Genomic DNA, 19,280 nt, shown 5'->3' on the forward strand with positions numbered 1-19,280 from the left:
ACCTGCTGTGTATTGCAACTTTAATTACTGAGGACTCTACAAAAGGATAAAAAGAGTTGTCTGTCTGTCTGTCTGTCTGTTACTGGCTTACACCTGGAGGAAAGCCCCTTCCACTCTATCAATTGCCCCCTTTCAACCCTCAGGAAATGCTTATGGGCCTAGCAGTCTGCTAACGCATGTCACCTACAAAGAAGCAATGCTTGTGTCGTTATTGAGCAAAGCATTCACCTCAGGCTGTGTCCGTTTCCTCTGGGAGACCTTCTTTCAGGTTTCATGATGTCCTCAAGCATTTTTGTGTGTCTGTGCCTAAAACAAGTAAAGAATGATAAAGAAATAAGCAGATGTGATAGCAAAGCAAAGTTCTGAAAATGCAATGATATTGAATAAAGTGTGCCATAAAGAAGCTATTAGCAGCCCTCTTTTATTTTGACAGTTTGCAAACTGAATTAAAGACGCATGAAACATTTTAAAACTGGTATCTGGGAAAGGTTAGAGTTTGTCACTTAAGTTTACTATTTTGCAGCTATTGAGCAAACATCAGAGAAAACATGACATTATACAAACGCAATTCACTGAGACTGAAGTACTGTACGTAAATGTGCTTACTAGACCATCAAGTTACATATATTAAAAGAAAAAGAAAAAAATAAATAAACCTAGAAGCCCGTGGCTATTTATTGGCAAAATTCACTTCAAAATAACAAGACTGATCATGTTCAAGTCAGCAAATTAAAATGACATAAGGAATGATCTTTTTTTGAACTGGTAAAATGCTCTGTATATAAAAAACCAACAATCTTTTTCAGATCCTGTCATTTGCGCAGTTTTTTTGAATAAATTTGTTTTGTCTTTCAAAAAATAACACAAATAATGACGCAAAAATTACAGGCGACATACAATTCATAACTATACCCATTAAAAAGTTAAATTGAGCTTAAGTCGTATTACATCTTCCCATTACTATAAAAAAATCCAACGATTACAACGTTTCAAAACTCACAGTTCTCGCTGAGTAGTCTAATGGATAAACAGAATTACAGTATAACAAAGACTGAACTGTAACTTGTGTATTTTTTTTAACAGAAGGAGCTGGAAACATTTTTTTCAAATAATGACTTTAGAAATTTTTGTATGGAGTACAATGTTTATGTGCCTGGTGATACTTATTCTGTGGTTATGGTGCCCAACACTTTATTTGTTAATTCTGAGAACAGATAACAACCATCACCTCGGAAATTAATTAAAAATAATAGACTAATCAAGATTCACTCTTCAAAGTCAGAATTCAGAAATTACTAATTTTGTCTTGAATAGACTGGATTTACTTTACAGTATGTCAGTTATTCTTTCTAGTTTATTTTCAGTATTTCAAGGTTTTTCACAAGCCTTACCTTTAAAGGACTACCCCACCAAAAAATATTTTTTACATTTAACATACCCCATGTAGTTTACATTGATGGCCAAGAAATTTTTAAAATGTCATGTTTTCATGCAGAATTTATGATAGAATAGGTGTCTAAGCTGACCATTGCTAAACTACAGCAAAACAAAATCTAAACGTCAATAAAAGATCTCACGTTACTCATGTTGCATAATCCACATGTCAATTCATCCATTTGTATGCTCTCAACATCCCAAGCACATGTATCATTACTAAAATATTGCTAACTGAACTTTCCACCCAATTTTTTTTTAAATACCCCATATAGTTTGTGTGGCCAGAAAAATAATTTTAATCTCATGTTTTCTTGGAGAATGTACATAAGAGAGATTCTCAGAAACACAATCAATCTTCTTCTTCTTTCGGCTACTCTCGTTAGGGGTTGCCACAGCGGATCATCTTCTTCCATATCTTTCTGTCCTCTGCATCTTGTTCTGTTACACCCATCAACTGCATGTCCTCTCTCACCACATCCATAAACCTTCGCTTAGGCCTTCCTCTTTTCCTCTTCCCTGGCAGCTCTATCCTTAGCATCCTTCTCCCAATATACCCAGCATCTCTCCTCTGCACATGTCTAAACCAACGCAATCTTGCCTCTCTGATTTTGTCTTCCAACCGTCTAACTTGAGCTGACCCTCTAATGTACTCATTTCTAATCCTATCCATCCTCATCACGCCCAATGCAAATCTTAGCATCTTTAACTCTGCCACCTCCAGCTCTGTCTCCTGCTTTCTGGTCAGTGCCACCATCTCCAGCCCATATAACATAGCTGGTCTCACTACCGTCCTGTAGACCTTCCCTTTCACTCTTGCTGATACCCGTCTGTCACTGATTACTCCTGACACTCTTCTCCACCCATTCCACCCTACCTGCAGTCTCTTTTTCACCTATCTTCCACAATCCCCATTACTATGTACTGTTGATCCCAAGTATTTAAACTCATCCACCTTCACCAGCTCTACTCCTTGCATCCTCACCATTCCATTGACCTCCCTCTCATTTACACACATGTATTCTATCTTGTTCCTACTGATTTTCATTCCTCTCCTCTATAGAGCATATCTCCATCTTTCCAGGGTCTCCTCAACCTGCTCCCTACTATCGCTACAGATCACAATGTCATCAGCAAACATCTTAGTCCACGGGGACTCCTGTCTAATCTCGTTTGTCAACCTTGCCATCACCATTGCAAATAAGAAAGGGCTCAGAGCCAATCCCTGATGTAATCCCACCTCCAATTTGAATGCATCCATCACTCCTACCGCAGACCTCACCACTGTCACACTTCCCTTGTACATATCCTATTCTACTCTTACATACTTCTCTGCCACTCCTGACTACCTCATACAATACCACAGCTCCTCTCGAGGCACCCTGTCATATGCTTTTTCCAGGTCCACAATGATGCAATGCAATTCCTTCTGGCGTTCTATAAACTTCTTCATCAACACCCTCAGAACAAACATTGCATCTGTGGTGCTCTTTCTTGGCATGAAACCATACTGCTGCTCACTAATCATCACCTCATTTCTTAACCTAGCTTCCACTACTCTTTCCTATAACATCATGCTACGGCTCATCAATTTTATTCCCCAGTAAATACTGCACATCCCCCTTATTCTTAAATATCGGCACCAGTACACTTCTCCAGTCCTCAGGCATCATCTCACTTTCCAAGATTCCATTAAACGATCTGGTTAAAAACTCCACTGCCATCTCTCCTAAACACCTCCATGCTTCCATAGGTATGTCATCTGGACTAACGGCCTTTCCATTTTTCATCCTCTTCAAAGCTGTCCTTACTTCCTCCTTGCTAATCCGTTGCACTTCCTGATTCACTAACTCCACATCATCCAACCTCTTCTCTCTCTTGTTCTCTTTATCCATCAGCCTCTCAAAGTACTCTTTCCGTCTGCTCAACGCACTCTCCTTAACCAATATTAGACAGTGACAAAGGATGTACAAAACATCTATGAAAAAGAGTAAAAAAAATCTCACATTACTTGTTGTCACTTAATCCATGTCTTTTATAAAATCGTAAGCTCAAAATGACGAACATAAACATATTTTGATAAAATACTGTTGATCAGTTACTTGCTGAATTAGCAACTTGTATATCAAACAGAAAACTCCAAGACTCATGGGAGGGACTTTTTGAATTGAGGACAGGATTCCTGACCTATGAATGATGGGGATAGGCAGGTCTTCAAGTCAAAATGTCTGTCCCATTAGTCTTTAGGTTTACTGTTTACATACTGGCTATACTATATTTAATACCACTCACAAGTTTTCAGAGTGCTTCAAGGGTGATGTGTAAAGAAAGAATACATACGGCATATAATAATGTACCTATGTTCATTCATAATTAAAGAAACCAAGTTTGAAGTGCTACAGAAAGTCTACTGCCTGGGTGAATCTGATGGTAAAACTGTTTAAATCAAAGATTTTATTCCATTTTTGTGTAAAGGAAGTTCCGTTTCTTTATGCATAAATTATGAAAGCTGAATTGACAGTATAAACCTGAACAAATATATTGGATTCTTCTTTTCAAAATTAATGTAATTGCCTTTTTTGTTTTCCTGTTTATTCAGGTGCAACCATTACATTTTCTAACTCTCATTTAATGTTAATTATTTTAAAAATAATTATTTTAATTTCACTGTATACTTTAATTTGGACCTTGATAAGTGTTAACAATTTCCAGGTAATAAATATTATTCAAAACAACTGGCAGAGCTCAGAATTAATGAAAAGCAGAAGGCTCCACGCTACTCCAAGAGTGAAGATGGCCAGCCCATCTGTCCATATTCAATACATACTTTTTATTTTGGGAAATTAAGTGTAATTTATTTTTGAAATATACAGCTGGCACATAAACAGTACTCTAATGTTCATAGAAATCACTGGAAAACTGCTCAGTCTTACTCATATTTGTGGTTTACATTTAAATAAAGAAATTCTAAAGGAAAAGCTTTTTGTTATTTGCAATAGCAAAAGACAGAATCTATTCACCAACAAAAGCAAATAAACTTGAAGTGTAATGAAAACAACAAGCACCAGTAAAACGCTTGAGCCTTGCAGATTGTAGCAGAGGTTTACACCATGCTGATTTCGTAGATATTTTGGTCTGAATTTGGTCACACTGACTGCTTGCGGCATATTTTATATTCTTCTAGGCAGCTAAGCACAATGGGAAGTCTATTTAACTTAAAATTTAAAAAAATGTAATATGCCTTTGTAATGTAGATGAAGCTTTTCTGGATTTGTAAATGCTAAAGGGTTTGAAATGCAATGTATCCCAGATTATTTTTACTTCTATGATTCTATTTTACCCATAACCCTACTCTTTGACTTACAGTGGCATAAGTAAAGCTTTGTGGGATACAAATCTGCCAACAAAAGCTTTGTGATAAATGCATGCAACCATTAAATTTTAAGATTTTTGTGATTATATAAAATTTACAAATACAAATATAATTTCAATTTCAGTTGTTGAGACTAGAAGGGGTGCCAGTGTTGTTCCCAGTGCCGGTCAATCCGTAGGCACCATCATCTGAAGATGCGTGTACTTCAAACACTGGCGGAGAAAGTCGCCGAACTCTGATGATACTTAGTGGGCGCCTGATACACGCTGGGCACAGTTTATGACAGTAAAAGTGAGTACGCTTCATACACCAAGGGTTCACACTCCTCAAAGACCACAGTATTTACACAAACTTTGTAATATGGAAGTGGGATGTGGTCCGGGCACATGTTGTCGAAGTCTAATAATACTAACTACTGAGTTTAATGCAAGTCCATGGAGCTGTCTATCCAGATTTGATCCCTACACCTAACAAAACTGATTAATCTTCCTCTAAGGGCAAATCTATTTTGAATAAACAAAGTTACACCTTAATCCAACTGATTTAAAGCACTGGATAAGTAATTTTGATTTCTGAAATCTAGTTAAGCTCATCAGAAAACTATTTTCAACTTAATAAGATGTTTACTGCCACTTACTCTGACTATGGCATCACTAAAACTTCCCCAAGGTGGTTGGAGTCCTAACTTTTGGACAGATCCCACTATGTGTCTGGCATGGAGAGATGTCAAGGGTACAGCAGGTGAGCAGGGGGTATGCCAAGGAATGGTGCTAGGCCCTCTCCTCTTCTCCCTATACACCTCTACACTATGGGCTATAATCAAGTCCTATGGTTTCTCTTTTCAGTTCTATGGTTTCTCTTATCAGTGCTGATGATACAAAGCTATACCTGTCGTTCACTCCAGAGGACCACATGTTATCATCTAGAATCTCTGCATGTATTACTGATATTCCAACCTAGATGAAGGAATATCATCTCCAGCTCAACCTGGCAATGATATTCCAGATTGTCTGTCTGTTCAGCACCTACCTCTGTTCAAGTTGGTTTATTATCACCAACACCTGCCAAGGCAGTATGCAACCTTGGGGTGGTGAATAACGACCTGTTGTCCCTCAAAGGCCATGTTGCTACAGTGTCATGTTCCTGCAAATTCACTCTGTACAATGTCCACAAGATCAGTCCATTTGTGACAGAATATGCAGCACAACTCCTGCTCCAAGATCTGGTCTGTTCACGGCTGGACAACTACAATTGTTTGCTGGTAGGAGCACTAGCATGTGTCACCAAGTTGCTACATTCAAAATGCAGTGGCATGTCTTGTGTCATTGTCACTACACAATGTCACTCCACTCTTTAGATCACTACACTGGCCTTCTGTAGGAGAATGCATTAAGTTCAAATCTTTGATGGTTGCTGACAGAGTAATCAGTGGGTCTGCACCCACAGTATATACTGACTCATCACTAATTCTCCAACTTCCCGTGTAGGTAGAAGGCTGAAATTTGTCAGGCTTATTCCTTACAGCTTACTTACAAAAGTTAAGCAGGTTTCATTTTGAAATTCTACGCGTAACGGTCATAACGGTTGACAACGTTCGCCATGTTGAACTTTCTTAATTATGGCCCCATCTTCACGAAATTTGGTAGGTGGCTTCCCTGTGCTAACCAAAACCGATGTACGTACTTATTTCAGTGGTATGATGCCACTGTCGGCCGCCATATTGAACTTTCCAACGTCACTAATTCTCCAACTTCCCGTGTAGGTAGAAGGCTGAAATTTGGTACTTATTTCAGTGGTATGAGGCCACTGTCGGCTGCCATATTGAACTTTTTAACGGTCTTTGTTACTTATGGGCCCATCTTCAAGAAATTTGGTACGCGGGTTCCCAACGCTAACTGAATCCTACTTATGTACATATATACGTCCATAGCCTGCAGCTCGGTCACCGTGTGAGGCGGCGTTGGGTCCCCCATCCCAACGCCTCCCACGTTGTTGGCTGCCTGCCTATATAAGGCCGTCTTTTCTATTCTCATCCTTGCTTCGGCACGGGATTCACTTCTCCCTGAACCCATTTCCTTTATCATTCCAACCGTACCCGCATTAACATTGCACGGCCATATCAGGCTCACTCTTGATATCCGGAGGAACATTGTGTCTTATGTATTGAATGACTGGGACAGGTTCAAGGTGTGGACTGATGACGGTACAGGAGAAAATTATACTACACAGGAGCACTATAAGAGTGAAATGCTTAAGCCCTTCACCTATGGTTCTGCATGTGAGTTGATGGCTGCCGCTGAATTGTTAGGTTGTCGCTTTTGTACCAAAATGGCCAAATATTTTATACCTTTGGACAATCGCCAATGCCTCTTAAACATCTTAGATTCACAGGTGTCGATTTCAGTAGCAGACACTTTGATGTTTATGTCTCAAAAGCTGGATGTGAAGTTATCGATGAAACTGGTTGTATACTTACAACGCTTGACAGATGCAGAATGTCTCTTCAACACAAGTCCTACAAATACAGTAATCCCTCCTCGATCGCGGGGGTTGCGTTCCAGAAACGCGATAGGTGAAAATCCGCGAAGTAGAAACCATATGTTTGTATGGTTATTTTTATATATTTTAAGCCCTTATAAACTCTCCCACACTGTTAACATTATTAGAGCCCTCTAGACATGAAATAACACCCTTTAGTCAAAAGTTTAAACTGTGCTCCATGACAAGACAGAGATGGCAATTCTTTCTCACAATTAAAAGAATTCAAACATATCTTCTCTTCAAAGGAGCGCCGTCAGGAGCAGAGAATGTCAGAGAGAGAGCGCACGCTAAGAAAAGCAAACAATCAAAAAATCAATACGTGCTTTTAAGTATGCCAAACAGCCCCTCTGCTCACACCCCCTCCGTCAGGCGCAGAGAATGTCAGAGAGGGTGAGAGAGAGAGAAAAGCAAACAATCAAGCACAGTGCAGGAAGCATATCTTATATCATTGAGGAGTTTTAGTTAATATGTAATACATGCTATGATTGGGTAGCTTCTAAGCCATCCGCCAATAGCGTCCCTTGTATGAAATCAACTGGACAAACAAACTGAGGAAGCATGTACCATAAATTAAAAGACCCATTGTCCGCAGAAATCCACGAACCAGCGAAAAATCTGTGATATATATTTAGATATGCTTACATTTAAAATCCACGATGGAGTGAAGCCGCAAAAGTCGAAGCGCGATATAGCGAGGGATTACTGTACTGTTGTAATTGAAACAAACCATGAAACTCAAACCGATTATGACAGCAGCAATCCAAGCTGTGAGATCTGAAACAAGATTACTGTTCACATGGCCAACTGTATGTTGCATGCTTAAGAGTAAGCTCAGCGCACAGCTTGGTCATATTACAACCGGAGGGCCGAACTGACAACGTGATATACAAAGAGATCCTTAACAAATAATTATTGGTATATTTTCCCTCAGTTTAAAAAGGTTTAATTTTCTTCTTAATAAAAATTTAAAGGCAGTACTTCGCCGCTGTGAAGCGCGGGTATTTTGCTAGTATTACATATATATATATATACACAGTATATACAGTATATATATGTGTGCAGACACTTGTGAGATCTAATGTTTCTTCAACCACAGAGTCTACCTTTGACGGTAGACGATAGTCCGGTGATACCACCTCTGCATGCCATCAAATCTCAGTCCAGACTCGTGTTCACATGTTGCTCCAAGCTGATGTAATAAACTTTCTACCTACATTCAAAATTTTGACTCCCTCCCTGAAGACTCTTCTTTCTGTCTAAATGATTAGATTTTATAAATCTGGGAATTGCAACTACCTTATATTTTGTTTTGAACTCTTCACTTGTGGTAATTAATTTTGTACCCTTGTCCTGTAACATTTGTTCCCAGACAGTCCCTAGACTGGTGCTACTCTTGACATTTTTTCCAAGTTGCATTGGGTAAAATGTCTGTTAAGCAAAAAAATTGTAAATGTAAAATATGAATCACTTTGTGAAGATGGACCTGCTCTATTTAAATGTTAATGACTTTAAATATAAATAAGTTGTACCATGTGAGCCAGGTCTGACCATCTTAAAGTCACCTACAACCCTGATATTGGCAGCAGCAGCTCACTATTATCCAAGTGAGAAGTTCTCAAGTGGGGGTAATTATTTGTTTTTATTATATATTTATATATATATATATATATATATATATATATATATATATATATATATATATATATATATATATATATATATATATATATATATATATATATATATATACACATACAGTATACATTTTTTTTTGAAGGGCCGTTCAGGAAAAAAACATTGGTTCGTAAATACATAAATTGGTATATATATTGGTTCAGATACATTGGTTTGAATATAGGAATTGGTTTTAATACATCCGTTCAGATATATATATATATATATATATATATTGGTTCAGATATATACGTTGGTTGGGATACATTGGTTTAGTTATATTCATTGCTTTGAATACATCCGCTCAAATATATACTTTGGTTCATATACATTAGTTGAGATATATATATATATAAATTGGTTTGCATAGATCCATTCTGATATATATACTTTGGTTGAGATACATTAGTTTGGATATATACATTGGTTTGAATACATACATTCAGATATATACATTGGTTGAGATATATATATATATTGGTTGATATAAATTGGTTAGGATATATATATTGGTTTAAATAGATCGGTTTAGATATATACATCGGTTCCGATGCATCCGATCAGATATATATATTGGTTGAGATAGATCCATTTAGATATATAGGTCGGTTCAGATATATACATTGGTTTGAATAGATCAGTTGGAATTTACGGGCAGGCCAACTAAGTTTAGCATCTCCCCTTCGCTTGATCATTGCTTCAATATTGTTGTCATTATTTTATGTATTTTATACAAGTAGCATATGCCTGTCTGCCACGTATTGTTTCATATGCCGTCTAGGTTGGGGGTCCTCAATTTCAAAGCACTTTTGTTCCTTTCATTATTTAAAATACTCGCACAGGTACCCGCCTCCTCACCTCGCTCCATCCCATGACAGATTCTTCTCAAAAGCTGAGTTACCAGGAAGCATTGATAGCAACCACAGTATCTCCCATTTTTTCACCTCCAGAGAGGCTGGTTTATCGTTGACCGAAAGCCGCCCAGTGATTTCTGTTATTCCATATTGGCAGCATTTCATTAAATGGCGATCTGTTTCAGCAAGGACATTAGTCCTGTTTGCTGAAAGGATGTTATGGAGGAAAACACTGGAATAGCACTGTTTCTTCTGAATATCAGTGATCAGGGATCAGAATGATCAGAATATCCCTGCTTCACAAATAACGGGTGTTACTTTTCTCTAGTATAACTGACAAAATCACACAAATGCACACGTATACACGCACGTGCACACACACACACACAAACACACTCAAACTCACAAATTGTGGGTCACACACACTACTGTTTAAGTGTATCTGTCAGGGGCGATCATTTTTCTTTTTCATCTTTTTTTTAGGCATAAGCACTATAAATCCGTTCGGATAGGCCAGTTTACATATTCTCTTCTTGTGTCAGCACATGCATGTGCAAGTGGTTATGCCTAAAAAAAGATTGTCCTGTCAAAATATGAGACTTTTCCCCTTCTTGATGTGAATTATCTTCAAATAAAATGCTGCCAATAAGGAATAATAGAAATTACCGTGCTGCTTTCTATCTATGATGAACTAAAGTTTTATGGGGTGAAAAAAATGATTGCCCCTGACAGATACACTTAATCAGTAGTGTGTGCAACCCACGATTTGTGAGTTTGTGTGTGTGTGGTTTTTTCAGTTTTACTATAAAAACAGTTAGACATCAGTTATTTGTTAAGCAGGAATATTCAAGTTATTCTGATCCCTGATAATCATTTAAAAGAAACAGAGCAACTCCATCGTTTTCCTCCATAACATTCAGCAAATAGAACTAAGTTCCTTGCTAAAGCAGATCGCCCCTTTAATGAAATGCCTCCAATACGGAATAACAGAAATCACTGGGCCGCTTTCGGTCAATGATAAACCAGCGTATCATGAGGTGAAAAAATGGGGCGTACTGCGGTTGAGATCAATGCTTTCCGGTAACTCGCTTTTGAGAAGAATCTGTCATGGGAGAGACAAGAGGGAGTGAGTGAGGCGGGTACACTTAGCCGGTGTGGGATGGAGCAGGGCGAGGAGGCGGGTATCTGTGCGAGTGTTTTAAATAATGAAAGGAAAAAAAGTGCTTTGAAATCGAGGACCCCCAACCAAGACAGCTTATGAAACAAAACATAACAAACAGGCATATCTACTTGTATAAAATATGCACACTAATGACAACAGTGTTGAAGCGAAAGGGAGATGCTCAACTTGGATGGTCGCATTGTACCTGCCTGTAAATCCCAACTGATCTATTCAAACCAATGTACAGTAATCCCTCGCTATATCGCGCTTCGACTTTCGGCTTCACTCTATCGCGGATTTAAAATGTAAGCACATCTAAATATATATCACAGATTTTTTGCTGGTTCGCTGCTTTCTGCGGACAATGGGTCTTTTAATTTATGCTACACGCTTCCTCAGTTTGTTTGCCCAGTTGATTTCATACAAGGGACGCTATTGGCGGATGGCTTAGAAGCTACCCAATCAGAGCATGTATTACATATTAACTAAAACTCCTCAATGCTATAAGATATGCTTCCCGCGTGGCGCTTGTTTTGTTTGCTTCTCTCTGTCTCTCTCACTCTCTCTGCCTGACGGAGGGGGTGTGAGCAGAGGGGGCTGTTTACACAGTGGCTGTTTGCCTAGAAGATAGGACGCTCCTCTACAAAATGCCGCTTTATCGCGGTGCTTCTGTATACTTAAAAGCACGTATTGATTTTTTGATTGTTTGCTTTTCTTAGCGCTCTCTCTGACATTATCTGCTCTTCACGGTGCTCCTTTGAAGATAAGATATGTTTGCATTCTTTTAATTGTGAGAAAGAACTGCCATCTCTGTCTTGTAATGAAGCACAGTTTAAACGTTTGACTAAAGGGTGTTATTTCATGTCTAGAGGGCTCTAATAATGTTAACAGTGTGGGAGAGTTTACAAGGGCTTAAAATATATAAAAATAACCATACAAACATATGGTTTCTACTTCGCGGATTTTCACCTATCGCGGGGGGGTCTGGAACACAACCCCCACGATCGAGGAGGGATTACTGTATTTAGAAGGTCGTAAACAGGTTTTCTATGCTCTAACTGCGAAAATATTCGATTTATAAATAAAGAATCCTACTTCGCGGAAATTCATTTATCGCGGCAGAGTCTGGAACGGATTAACGCGATAAACGAGGGTTGACTGTATATATCTGAACCGACTTATATATCCAAACGGATGTGTTTCAACCAATATATGTATCTGACCGGATGTATCTGAACCGATGTATATATCTAAACGGATCTATTTAAACCAATATATGTATATATCCTAACCAATGTATATCAAACAATATATATATCTCAACCGATGTATATATCTTAATGGATGTATACAAACCAATGTATACATACCAGAACGGATCTATGCAAACCAATTTATATATATCTCAACCAATGTATCTGAACCAATGTATATATCTGAACGGATGTATTAAAACCAATTTATATATTCAAACCAATGTATCTGGACAAATATATAAATCTGAACCAATTTATATATTAAAAACAAATCTTTTTTTTTTGAATGGCCCCTTATAATATATATAATCTTTAGAGCTTCTGTAAAAATAAACTTCCCCTCTCAAAATATCAGGACAACAGAAAGCTGAAATCCATCTCTGCAATTTCAGAAAAAGGCACGAGCGGTCAATTTCACATTCATTCATCCAGCCAACACCAACTTATAATAAACCAAATTAGAGTTGACTCTGAGCCTAACCTGCACCTTGTTGAGATTTGTTAGGAAAACCGAAGTACTTAGAAAAATAAACACATAAGGAGAATGTGCACACTTCATGGGCACAAGCCAGTATTCATTCTCCTGCAGGCATATCACCTTACAACTCAATATCATTTTCATTTTCTTTCACTTTCAGATATCATCAACTCATATATCAGTGTATGTGACAGAACCATTGTGCCTCTTCTTTCAAAGCAAAAGTGCCAGGGAACAAGATTCACTTGATGTTGGTGTCAAACTGGGTTTAATTAATGAAAAATGGAAAGAGAAAAAATAAACCACCATGCATACTGTTTGAAATTGCAGATCTTAGTTCAGCCTGTGTTATGAATTGAGAAACACGTTTGATGTTTGGATATTTATTTATTTTTTTAATCTATGAGATTTTCATATTTTGGAAGCTTAATTTTCAAGCTTATTCTATAGTATTCTGCGGTGGGTTGGCATCCTGCCCCGGATTGGTTCCTGCCTTGTGCCCTGTGTTGGCTGAGATTGGCTCCAGCAGACCCCCGTGACCCTGTGTTTGGATTCAGCGGGTTAGAAGATGGATGGATGGATATTCTATAGTATGGGAGTTTGCATTATATTTCTTTGTTTGAGAAAGATTTATGTTTTTGTTGAAATATTATTTGTGTCATATCACTAGTACATGGCTGCACAACATCAATATCATTTTTGTGATAATCTAATCAAGGACAGAGTCAGAAACTGGAAACACACATATCAGGTATATTCAAAACATGAGTGATGTAAAACTCAGAGGTAGCGCTTTGTGAATATTCAACAAAGTAATCTGTCTGCTTGACATTACATAAAGTTACTGGTCATAATGGATACTATTTGGCTGCTAGTGCCTTGCAATAGACTGGTACCTTATATGTATCACCGAAAGGTAGTCAGTCAGTTTATTTTACAATTTGTTAGTGGGTCCCCTGTGAAGAGCTGGCTCTCTGTCCAGGGGATTGTTTCTGCTTTGTGACCTGTGCTTGCTGGGACAGGCTCCAGCCCCAAGCACAACCCTGATTAGGATTAAATAGGTTAGAAAATTACATGATATTTGTTAGTGGACTTAAATTACTGTTAACCAAAATCATTCAAAGCAGCCATCCAAAAAAACAAAACTGATGAGCCTGTTTATGTTGGTATCACTGGACTTTTAAAATATTAATGAATGTATACTTAATAACAGTAAAAACTGCATTAGGCCCACCTTTTTATGAAAATTCTGTGCCAGACACAAAGAACAAAATCAAGGTCTACTTGCAAGACTTCAGAAACAGTTCTGTGTTGTCCACTTGAGAGGCAAAATGACACTTGCAACTTTCTCAAAAATAAAACCTATGATTAAATTTAATTTCATATATGTGTCTCTGGAAGTCATATCTTCACCTGCAAACCTGTCAGTACATCTGATGTAAGTAAGATCACATAAACTCACATGATAGTATTTAATCAATTCTTCTTTAATATAAAGTCTTACATAATGTCTTCTGCAAAGTGCTGTTACAAACTATAAGGAACAGATGTTTCTTCAAGGCAAGCAGTGATCAAAATTTGCTTTACAGGAAATGCAATGATGTATGCATTTGAGTTATTTGAACTTAAAAAAAAAAATCCAAAAGTCATTTCCAACTGAAAAGTATGTTTTTAATGATAAAATGCTCGTGCTGAAAAAGAGGCATTCAGTGTCAGATGGGAAAAACTGTCAGCAATGGCTCCACCACATTTTACGCAGTGGTATCTACATGTGTTTGAGGAATGCTACCCACATTGTAGTTGGCTAACTCTTACTGTATTTATCACTCATTGGCTTTGTGTACTCCTTAACACTGAAAAATGTATGTTATTTCTGTGGTCAGCTTGAAGAGGTTATAAACAAAGACTCATATTATCTGAAGAAAGAAACTGAAGAAAGGGAAAACATTCTGTAAATTGGAAGCATAAAAAATGTTATTAAATGCTGTTAAAGATCTTCCTTCCAATTAAATTTCAGTGAAAAATACTGCATAGGGTAGATTCTGCCGCCAAATATGCACACACCCACACATACATATATATAAATATATGAGAAAACGCGCCAATTGCTTGACTTGTGATATTTTCCAGATATTTCACTACACATCCCAAAACAAATATTTGAATCTTGTAAGATTATTTTTTTACATTAACTGTAGACTTCTTTAAGAAACACTAACATAAAAGAAATCAAAAAGAGAGGAGACTGCTCAATCCACATTAGTATTTTGGAACTGGCCATAAGGTCTCCTCTTTTCATATATAATTGGTCCGATTCAAAAAAGCAGTTAGCTTCCAAACTCTATATAAATATTTCTTTAAAAAAAGGTTCAAGCCTGAAAAATGAAAACACTAATACCATACATTGGAACTCGGTTAAAAAACAAATAACATAATTTTTGATTTCAAATAGAAATACATGTGAATCAGGATTGATAATTCAGGCTTTCGCTGCCAACTACCTAATACCCTCAGTTCTCCACATGTATCTCATTGGCCAACAAGACCTCATCTCTGCCTAAAACTCTCAGTCTATCTTAATAATTGTCTTCTTTGTCTTTAACAGGTCCCATGTTTACTAGGCCTGGACTATGCCACAACTCAAATACGACCATTCGCTTTAGGAAAGTTTGTTGAAACAACACACATGAACACTATTCAAAGTTTCTGAATCATGTTGTTCTGCTTATAGCAGAGAATGGACCGGGAGATGAAAGAAATTCTAAAGTCGAGAAAACTGGAACAAATTCTAGGGAGTCTACTAAACTCAGCACAAAAGCTCAAGCTCTAACCAAAATCAGAGTTAAAAAAAGAATTCACTATAATCACACATAGAGAAAGTTTTAGGGTATCCACAGTCACCGATGGAAAAAGAACCATCACACTGTTATTTAAAGTAACACATAAATAAACTGAGATCATGTCCAATAACAACTAGAAACTGTGGACCTGGGAAGCGAACCCGGGTCTCCAAAGTGGGAGGCAGCAGTGCATAATATACAGTGGTGTGAAAAACTATTTGCCCCCTTCCTGATGTCTTATTCTTTTGCATGTTTGTCACACAAAATGTTTCTGATCATCAAACACATTTAACCATTAGTCAAATATAACACAAGTAAACACAAAATGCAGTTTTTAAATGATGGTTTTATTATTTAGGAGAAAAAATCCAAACCTACATGGCCCTGTGTGAAAAAGTAATTGCCCCTTTGTTAAAAAATAACCTAACTGTGGTGTATCACACCTGAGTTCAATTTCCATAGCCACCCCCAGGCCTGATTACTGCCACAAGTGTTTCAATCAAGAAATCACTTAAATAGGAGCTGCCTGACAAAGAGAAGTAGACCAAAAGCACCTCAAAAGCTAGACATCATGCCAAGATCCAAAGAAATTCAGGAACAAATGAGAACAGAATCAATTGAGATCTATCAGTCTGGTAAAGGTTATAAAGCCATTTCTAAAGCTTCGGGACTCCAGCGAACCACAGTGAGAGCCATTATCCACAAATGGCAAAAACATGGAACAGTGGTGAACCTTCCCAGGAGTGGCCGTGCGACCAAAATTACCCCAAGAGCGCAGAGACGACTCATCCGAGAGGTCACAAAAGACCCCAGGACAACGTCTAAAGAACTGCAGGCCTCACTTGCCTCAATTAAGGTCAGTGTTCACGACTCCACCATAAGAAAGAGACTGGGCAAAATGGCCTGCATGGCAGATTTCCAAGACGCAAAGCACTGTTAAGCAAAAAGAACATTAAGGCTCGTTAAATTTTGCTAAAAAACATCTCAATGATTGCCAAGACTTTTGGGAAAATACCTTGTGGACTGATGAGACAAAAGTTGAACGTTTTGGAAGGCAAATGTCCCGTTACATCTGGCGTAAAAGGAACACAGCATTTCAGAAAAAGAACATCATACCAATAGTAAAATATAGTGGTGGTAGTGTGATGGTCTGGGGTTGTTTTGCAGCTTCAGGACCTGGAAGGCTTGCTGTGATAGATGGAACCATGAATTCTACTGTCTACCAAAAAATCCTGAAGGAGAATGTCCGGCCATCTGTTCATCAACTCAAGCTGAAGCGATCTTGGGCGCTGCAACAGGACAATGACCCAAAACACACCAGCAAATCCACCTCTGAATGGCTGAAGAAAAACCAAATGAAGACTTTGGAGTGGCCTAGTCAAAGTCCTGACCAGAATCCAATTGAGATGCTATGGCATGACCTTAAAAAGGCGGTTCATGCTAGAAAACCCTCAAATAAAGCTGAATTACAACAATTCTTCAAAAATGAGTGGGCCAAAATTCCTCCAGAGCGAGGTAAAAGACTCATTGCAAGTTATCGCAAACGCTTGATTGCAGTTATTGCTGCTAAGGGTGGCCCAACCAGTTATTAGGTTCAGGGGGCAATTACTTTTTCACACAGGGCCATGTAGGTTTGGATTTTTTTTTCTCCCTAAATAATAAAAACCATCATTTAAAAACTGCATTTTGTGTTTACTTGTGCTATATTTGACTAATGGTTAAATGTGTTTGATGATCAGAAACATTTTGTGTGACAAACATGCAAAAGAATAAGAAATCAGGAAGGGGGCAAATAGTTTTTCACACCACTGTACAACATTTTTTAAAACAACTAAGTTGAAACATATTCATCATGAAGTCTGCTTTGACTTAGCAGCAGCAGCAGATGTCCCAGACAGATGATTTAGCTGCCCCTGTAGATCGATGATCTTTACTTTAGTGGACTAGATATGACATTATTCTCCCTTTGCTATTCTCCACTGGAAATGTTTCCGGCTGATTAATCATCTTTCTTTCTTCTGCTATCACATCATTCGGCTCTGTTCTTTTTTCGTTCCTTTGCCATTGTATTTAGTATTATCCTCACCTTTTTGCACTATTAAGATTTGTCTCTTTCTTGCTCACTTCTATCACTGTTTCATTCGGTATTGTCCACATTTTTACTTCTGTCACCAATCCATTAAGTACGGACAGTATGTTACAAGCAAGATGCATTTTTGCTGTCAATTTCTCCGCCTTCCACCCATCCATATATTCTTATTAGACATGAGATGATACACTTAATTCACTTACTGTACATTATGCATTGCTACATAGGCTTCTGAACAACAAAATAAATAAATAATCACTCTTGGAAAAATGTAAAACAATGGAGAAAGATTAACTTTAAAAAAATACAAGTTAGAACATTAGAAAATTAGAACAATCTAGACGAGAACAGGCCATTCAGCCCAACAAAGCTCGCCAGTTCTATTCACTTGTTTCCTCCAAGAAAACATCAAGTCAAGTTTTGAAAGTTCCTAACGTCTTACTGTCTTCCACACTACTTGGTAGCTTATTCCAAGTGTCTATCATTCTTTGTGTAAAGAAAAACTTCCTAATGTTTGTACAAAATTTACCTTTAACAAGTTTCCAACTGTGTCCCTGTGTTCTTGAACTAATTTTAAAATACGATCCACTGTACTGATTCCCTTTATAATTTTAAACACTTAAATCATGTCACCTCTTAATCTTCTTTTGCTTAAACTGTAAAGGCTCAGCTCTTTTAATCTTTCCTCATAATTCAACCCCTGTAGACCTGGAATCAGCCTAGTTGCTCTTCACTGGACCTTTTCTAGTGCTGCTATGTCCTTTTTGTAGCCTGGAGACCAAAACTGCATACAGTACTCAAGATGAGGCCTCACCAGTGCATTATAAAGGTTGAGCAGAACCTCCTGTGACTTGTACTCCACAGATCGTGCTACATAACCTAACATTCTGTTCGCCTTCTTAATGGCTTCTGAATACTGTCGGGAAGTTGATAGCTTGGAGTCCACTATGACTCCTAAATCCTTCTCATAAGGTGTACTCTCGATTTTCCGACCGCCCATTGTGTATTCAAATCTAATATTTGTACTTTCTATGTGCAATACTTTACATTTACTGATATTAAATTTCATCTGCCACAAATCTGCCCAAGCCTGTATGCTATCCAAGTCCTTCTGTAATGATATAACGGATTCCAAATTATCTGCTAATCCACCCATCTTGGTATAATCTGCAAACTTAACCAGCTTGTTACTTATATTCCTATCTAAATCATTTATATATATTAAAAATAGCAGCAGTCCTATCACTGACCCCTGTGAAACACCACTCTTAACATCGGCCAGTTCTGATGAGGTTCCTCGCACCATCACCCTCTGCTTCCTGTGTCTAAGCCAATTCTGCACCCATCTAAAAACATCACCCTGAACTCCCACTTCTTTTAATTTGATGCCCAACCTCTCATGTGGCACCTTATCAAATGCTTTCTGAAAGTCCAGATAAATAATATTATAAGCTTCACTTTGATCGTATCCTTTTGTTGCATCCTCATAGAATTCCAAAATGTTAGTAAAACACGACCTCCCTCTTCTGACCCCACGCTGACTGTTCCTAATAACTCCTGTCCTTGCCATGTGTTGCTC

This window comes from Polypterus senegalus, chromosome 16 (genome assembly GCF_016835505.1).
Source record: "Polypterus senegalus isolate Bchr_013 chromosome 16, ASM1683550v1, whole genome shotgun sequence".
NCBI classification, from domain to species: domain Eukaryota; kingdom Metazoa; phylum Chordata; class Cladistia; order Polypteriformes; family Polypteridae; genus Polypterus; species Polypterus senegalus.